Below are 7,321 nucleotides of genomic sequence, written 5' to 3'. Positions count from 1 at the left end.
ATGATTACCCAAGGTAGTGAGAAATGTCAGACCCATTTATTAATCCCATGAATTTAATTGCCTCAAATCTTGAGTCAGGGAGGCCACGTTTATGTAAAAAGGATTTCCTGCTATCAGTTTTGAACTGAAAGGCTATGATTTCCTTGTGAACCCTTTGTTCTTGTGTTCTGGGAGAGTTAAATCAGTGCATCTTCGTGACCTTCTCTAAACCATTAATAATTTATACACCTCTTTCATTTCACCTCTTATTCATCTCTGCTCTTACGTAAATACCCTAATCTTTTTAATCTCTGCATGTATGGAACTCTTTCCATGCCTCTAATCTTTCTCATTACTATTCTCTATTTCCTGTTTCACTTATAGCCTAAGTGAAATAAAGTGACCAAACTGAATGCATATTCAAAATGGAAGGTTACTATTGCTTTATGTAAGATGTTTGTAATGGATTTGATTTATTTCTAAATTTCAGGATCCTCTCTTTTTTCCCCCTTGTGTGTGTAGATGTTTTCAATAGGAAGTCCACAGTAACACCATAGTCTTTCCTCTGTATATTGCTGCTGTTCATTTGGGACTTCTCAAGGTGTGCAAGCAGTTCTAATAATTTTTTCCCAATGATGTCCATTAATGTCTTCTCACTTTATCAATTGCTGTTGGAATACAGGCTTCCAAACTGTAGGTCCCTGCATTCTGCACCCCGGCATTCTCTCTGTTTTGCTCTAATTTAATTTCTTCTGTCTTTTCTGTGTCAGCACAGCTGTTTCCTAAGCTTTGCTCAAAAAATCCTGGTTTTTTCTTCAATTTTAATTCTGTTACTCAAATAATTAGTATCTCACCATATCTTGTATTGTTGCTTTATGCCACTGCTTTGCATGAATCCAAACCTGATCATCTGGGCACAATGAGAAGACCTGCACTCATCTGTTGCACTGGTCTGTTTAGCTTGGCGTTCCCTTATCTGCTCCTATAAACTCTCTTGCTTACCCATTAGGATCTTTTCCCGTCTATTTGCCTTCCTTTCTGTTGTGCTTTAAATCAATGATCTCCTGACCATCTTGATTGCCAACTGTGCCATACCATCATTTTGTGTTACCCATGAGAAAGTGCCTTTGTGCTCAAGGTTCTGTTGATGATGACTTGGTTAAATCCAGCCACAGTGCAGTATAGACCATTGTCTGAGTACAGTAATCTCAGGACAAACACACACTTTGCAAAACACACCTGGGGCTCCCTAGTCAGAGCTCTTTCCTACATGTCCTTCAGACAGGCACTTCTCAGAAATGCGTGTAATGTCTTACAGGTGACTGTTACCAGAAGTCAAGTCTATTCTCACTTTCTGCCAGAACTGAGATGTGTAAGACTGCATTCCATACTGTCTTTGAATTCATCATCCAGTTACATACACGCCCTCAATTAGATATTTATGTCTGCCAAGCAGACAGGCTCTCTAAGCAGTCTTAGTGATGTCTGTAATTTCATATATGAGATGTTGTTCGTTTCATATCAACTCCTAAGATTATAACTCAATTCTCTAAAATAAAATGTCTCAACCACACAGATCAACCATTATCTCATATAAGAGATAGCTTCATGTGGTACTTACTCCTCACAATCTGGTCACAATGCCAGAGCATAAACTTTTTTATTCTCATTAAACTGCACTTTCTTGTGTTAGAAAGAGAGCCCGCACATACACATCTCAAGAAAAGAAGCAAATATAACATAGTCCATTGCTGTAATCCATCTCACAGAGACTCATGCATTGTGTCTGGGAAAGCCAGTTCACTATCTGCTACCAGTAGTGTCTCTTGCTCCACACTGTAGCTCTGGAGTTTTCACAACGCTCAGTCATCCGAGTATATTCAGAATGCAGCTTCTCTGATGAGACTGCTCACAGTGCTTGTACCTACAGATGAGCTGGTGAAAATGTTTGCTTGCAAAAAGCTCAGTCTGTAACTCTTTTCCTAACAGTCATTTTTTGTGCCCCTTGATGCTTTCTAACAAGTTATGCAAGCTGCTGCCTTAGGAGCCACAGTGTCCTTGGTTTTCAGTAGGACAAATACTTTAGGAAAATAACTTCAGCTATAATATTTTTATTCTTCAAATGTCTGTTCTTGTACCCATGACTCTCCTTATGCTGCACCACTATGTGTTAAAACCTGTCTCAAAGACTATTGCAAAGAGCATGCAGTATCTAGGAAGACAGTTATTCATCCTTACAGATCATTGACTCCTTTCGTATATATCAGTCTTACATATTCTTAATAGCATCTCAAGGCCTGACCATTATTTCCTAGAAGTCTACAGAGTTCAGTTCCCCTCACTTTCACCTTGTCCATGTTTTCGCTAATATTTTCTTCACAGGACTTGATTATAAATTGTTGCAGCTTCATATTATGGACCTTGTTCCTTGGTTGTTCCTTGTTTACCTTCAAGATATCAAGAGTACTACTCCTAGGACTTTTTCTAGTGTTTCGATTGACACTAGAACTCCTTTGAAGATGGACAGACACTCAACACTACTCATGGCCAGCAGTGCTAACCCAACAATAATTGTAAAGATAGTTGCATTGCCTTATTATGTCAAAACTTGTATACTTGATTTCACCTAAAATGATATTTTTATTCTAAAGCAGATCTTACATCCTCAGTCTCTGGATCAGGCTAATGACTTATCTTCAGTGTGACTTCAGTACAGCTTCTGGTATTACCTAAGGAGTCCCTCATTTCTTGTGTAGCTAGATTACCACTGTAGTCTGCTGCAAGTAATTACTGTACACAGTACGGCAGTTCATCGGTACATTTGCCGGTTCCTTTCTATGGGGAATTTAAAACATTTCATTGTCTCACACAGTAAACATGGGAATATACCTCTAAAATAACCCTGCAGTGTAGGCATCCTTTTCCTTGACATATATTATCAGCCTCCGATTTAGATGCTGCTAGATAGTTTTCTCTTCTCTCTTCCATCAAGAACTTCATTGCTGTTCATCAGCAGGAGGTACACCTGCATTCGAACTACTGGAAATTCTAACAAATAACATATAATTTGGGGAGGAAGGGTTCTTATGGACCGTACGTATTCACTCCACTGCCTTCAGAAAGTTTTTACTATCTTTTATCACTTGGTAGACACTCTTCTTGAATCTAACCACTTATCAGCTGGTATTATAATGCAGCTCAAATTTAATTGGCTGCCAATGTTAATGTTAATTAATTAACATCACTTCAAACATTATTTGACATGAATATATGTATATTAGTTTGGAGATTGCTCACACGTGGCAGACATCTCTTCTGTAGGCTTCCTTCATTACACACACTGCTACTTACCACTCCTATGGTAGTTTCAGTTTTGGGATAAGAAGTATTTCTAGTCCTCATCCCTGCCCACGGACTGGGCTTTTTTTTTTAGTTATTTTTCTGCTTTTCATGTTGCTTTCTGATGTCTGCCCTAGATCTCAGCATCAGCCTCAATGTCTTCATGGTTTTCTTTAATTTGAGACAGTAGATTGTTGGGTTCTTTTTCCTAGTATCCACTGTTGCTTTGATAGTTTCCCTGGACAGTGCAAGAGTCTTGGTTATTGGAAGCTATGCGCTGGATGTATGTCTCTTGACAGTCTTCCCTGAGAAACTTGTCTCCCGTATACAAATCTGTCATTAACAAGGAATCTTTAATGTTTCCAGAGTTTCATAAGGCTAGAAGAGTTCTCAGCTCTTGGTATAATTATTTCCTCTTCTGCTTGACTTTAAATACAAAATAACAAAAACAGCACAACAGCTCCTTGTCCATGATCTTCTTCTGTGGGGTCGCATTACTCATTAAGTACTTTTATCAGTCTTTCCAGTGTTTCATGCACAACAGCATCTTATTCATGTCTCTTCCACCTTTTCCCAAAAGGATAGTAAAAAAACCTTTACTGACATTTGTTCATCTTTATCCCTTTGTGCGTACACTCCATTACTTTTTTAACCACTTATTTTGCCTGGAAATCCACCATCATGTTTTTAAAAGTCCCTCAGGCTATCTGTTTACTTCACTCCTAGCTTTATTTTCTAGCTAATCATATTGAAGGGGGTGGTGTGTCTCTCTGGAATTATTGCTGCTGACATGTTTCTGCATCATATACTGGACAATAACACAAGAAGACTCTATGTTTATAACACTAACCTGGCTTTTTAATAAGCAAACTATTTACACAGATGCTGAGACTGCAATTAATGCCAAAGCCACATGCATGCAGATTAGCTGATGTGTGGTCTTTCAGATCTCCCTGCAACCTATTTTCTTCACCCTGGTTTCACACAGATTGCTGTACCCAGTTATCTCTATTTACTTTCCCAGCCTAAGGAATTGTACGTGATTTAACAGCAGCTAGAGAAGTCAGATGCTGAGCACTTATCAGTAACGGTGGCAGCTGTTATTCCAATAAATCTGTCTTTTCCAGCTTGGCTTTATATTTAGGTACTCGCTTAAGGAAGACTGAATCTATGTTATACAGAATTCCTCTCAAAAAAAAGGGAATTCTAAGTATTAGCTCTGCCAACTTTATGTACTTACTAGGAAAGCAAATTTTCAAACCTTTGTGCTCATGTTGCACATATTGTACAGGCATATGCAAATAAAATTACCTGTTTTGAGTATTGATGAGCTTGTCTTAAATCCATCACTGGTCTTGTACACCTTATCTCACTTGGACTGTGTCACCCATACAGGATGTCCAAGAAGCCTGTGCCTAATAAAGCAGTGTATTATGCTGATAGAAAAACCTTTAACATATTCAAATTTACTCTTTGATCATAGACTATGATGGTATTGCCAAGATAAGGATAAAAGGCACATTTAAAACTACTTTAGCTAAAATATTTAAACATTACTATTTCTAAATTCAAATATATAGAGAGATGTTCTAAAACATATGAGCTACTAAAAATAAACTCCAAGTTCTTCCTATAGTTTTTGACTCAAGCAGCTAAACACAACAAAATATATCACAATATTTTGATAGGACATTAAAACATGACCATTAAAATGTAGTATCTACTGTGGAGGGCTTTTTAGTTAATAACTCCTGTGTTAATTTAGAAACATCCTGTATTAATTCAGGCAAATCTGAGAGAAAAACGGCAGTTCAGACCTTGTGCTTAAAGCATTCTGTTCTTTAGTGTAAGTCAGCAACGAAAGATTAATTTCCCATTTAAGAATTACACAAACAGCTATAAATACAAGATATGGCATCAAATACAGAATGAAGATTATATTGCCTTTAAGAAAATCCAGCGAATTTTCATTCATAGAATGGTTGGAGTTGGAAGGGACCTTAAAGATCATCTAGCTCCAACACCCTCACGATGGGCAGGGACACATCCCATTAGACCAGGTTACTCAAAGCCCCATCCAGCCTGGCCTTGAACACTTCCAGGGATGGGGCATCCGCAACTTCTCTGGGCAACCTGTTCCAGTGCCTCACTGCTGACAGAGTGAAGAAATTCTTCCTAATATCCAATCTAAATCTCCCCTCTTTCAGTTTAAAACCGTTACCCCTCATCCTATCGCTACACTCCCTGACAAAGGGTCCCTCTCCACCTTTCCTGTAGGAAGGCTGCTATAAGGTCTCCCCAGAGCCTTCTCTTCTCCGGGCTGAAAAACTGCAACTCTCTCAGCCTGTCCTCATAGGAGAGGTGCTCCAGCCCTCTGATCATCTTCGTGGCCTTTCACTGGACCTACTCCAACAGGTCCATGTCCTTCTTGAGCTAAGGACTCCAAAGCTGGACACAGTACTGCAGGTGGGGTCTCAGGAGAGTGGAACAGAGGGGCAGAATCACCTCCCCCAACTTGCTGGACATGCTTCTTTTGATGCAGCCCAGGATGTAGCTGGCCTTCTGGGCTGCAAGCGTACATTGCTGGCTCATGTTGAGCTTCCCATCCACACCCAAGTCCTTCTCCTGAGGGCTGCTTTCAATCCATTCTCCGCCCAGCCTGTATTTGTGCTTGGGATTGCCCTGATCCACGTGCAGGACCTTGCACTTGGCCTTGTCGAACTTCATGAGGTTCACACACGCCCAAATATGTTCAGTCTTACTTAAAAATTGATATATATGTAGAGGTATATTGTATTTTCCAGGAAGAGAGACACAGTATGTTTTCTTACTTCACACTGCAGTAGAAGTGGCCACATCTCCTTAGCTCAGAAAGCAGATGGATGTTCAAATACGGTTTCAAAGCATATATTTCAAGGAGAAAATTTAACTGCTTGCATGTCACATTTTAATTCAATATAGATGAAGCAGGAAGATTAGAATTTTTTAAAATTTCCTGAGTTAATTGATTGAGGAATAACAGCTTCCAAGCACAGACCTTTATTCATCTCATTTCATATACCCTGATCCGAAATTCACTCAGATTACCTCAGGTCATAGAAAATGATAACTAAGGACACACTGAAGTGTGCACTGCACACTGCACACTTGCAGTTTCTATTTCCTAGCATTTTTCCAGGATTTTAATTTACTGGAGATACCTGTCCAGAATACCTATTTCTATAAAACTACTTTTAGAGCTTGAGTCAAGAAATATTAAGAGCAAGTATCTCCCCACAGTGTTTCTGTGAAAAGCAGTAATGATCTGGTGCCACTTCCCTCTCAGGGCAGAGAAACGTTTTACAACTCTCAACCACAGACAAATGGGAAAGCTTCTCAGCTGCAATGATAAACATTTTTATAAAGATGGTTATTGATGCAAATGCTTCCATGTTTTCTGCCAGATTAGCTTTCCTGCCCAATAGCTTATACAATTGAAGAGGTGTTTGCTAAATGATAACTATATAGGTACAAACAACTTAACAATAAAAGAACACCAGCATGAAGTCTGTAACGTGAAAGCTATACACATCATAAGTTATTGTGGATCTATCTAATTTTATCACTGCTGAATGGTTTTAAAACATTGGATTCCTTTCACTTGTGCATCCACAGCAAGCCTATAAATGTCAACTCTTTCAATTATAGACACCTAATAGCAGGCAGCCAAATTGTCTAAATAGTAAAAGGGAAATTTAAGACATTTAGGTTTTGAGATGGCAAGAGCCAATTAGAAATATAATAAAAAGCATAAAGCTTTGGAATGTAGTTCAAATTGTATCTTCTTACAGAATGATCTATGACGCATCATATTCAGCAGCTCCATAGCTTGCAATACACCTTGTTTGAACCGGGTACAGCCCTGTACAGAACATACCTGTTTTCAATAAGGACACCACGTGATAGGATGTTCCACACTGAATAGGCATGTCACACACTGACTACATTTAGCCCTTCACGAGGC

The sequence above is a fragment of the Rissa tridactyla genome, chromosome 2, assembly GCF_028500815.1.
Source record: "Rissa tridactyla isolate bRisTri1 chromosome 2, bRisTri1.patW.cur.20221130, whole genome shotgun sequence".
In the NCBI taxonomy this organism is placed as follows: domain Eukaryota; kingdom Metazoa; phylum Chordata; class Aves; order Charadriiformes; family Laridae; genus Rissa; species Rissa tridactyla.
This window is presented reverse-complemented; position numbering follows the sequence as displayed.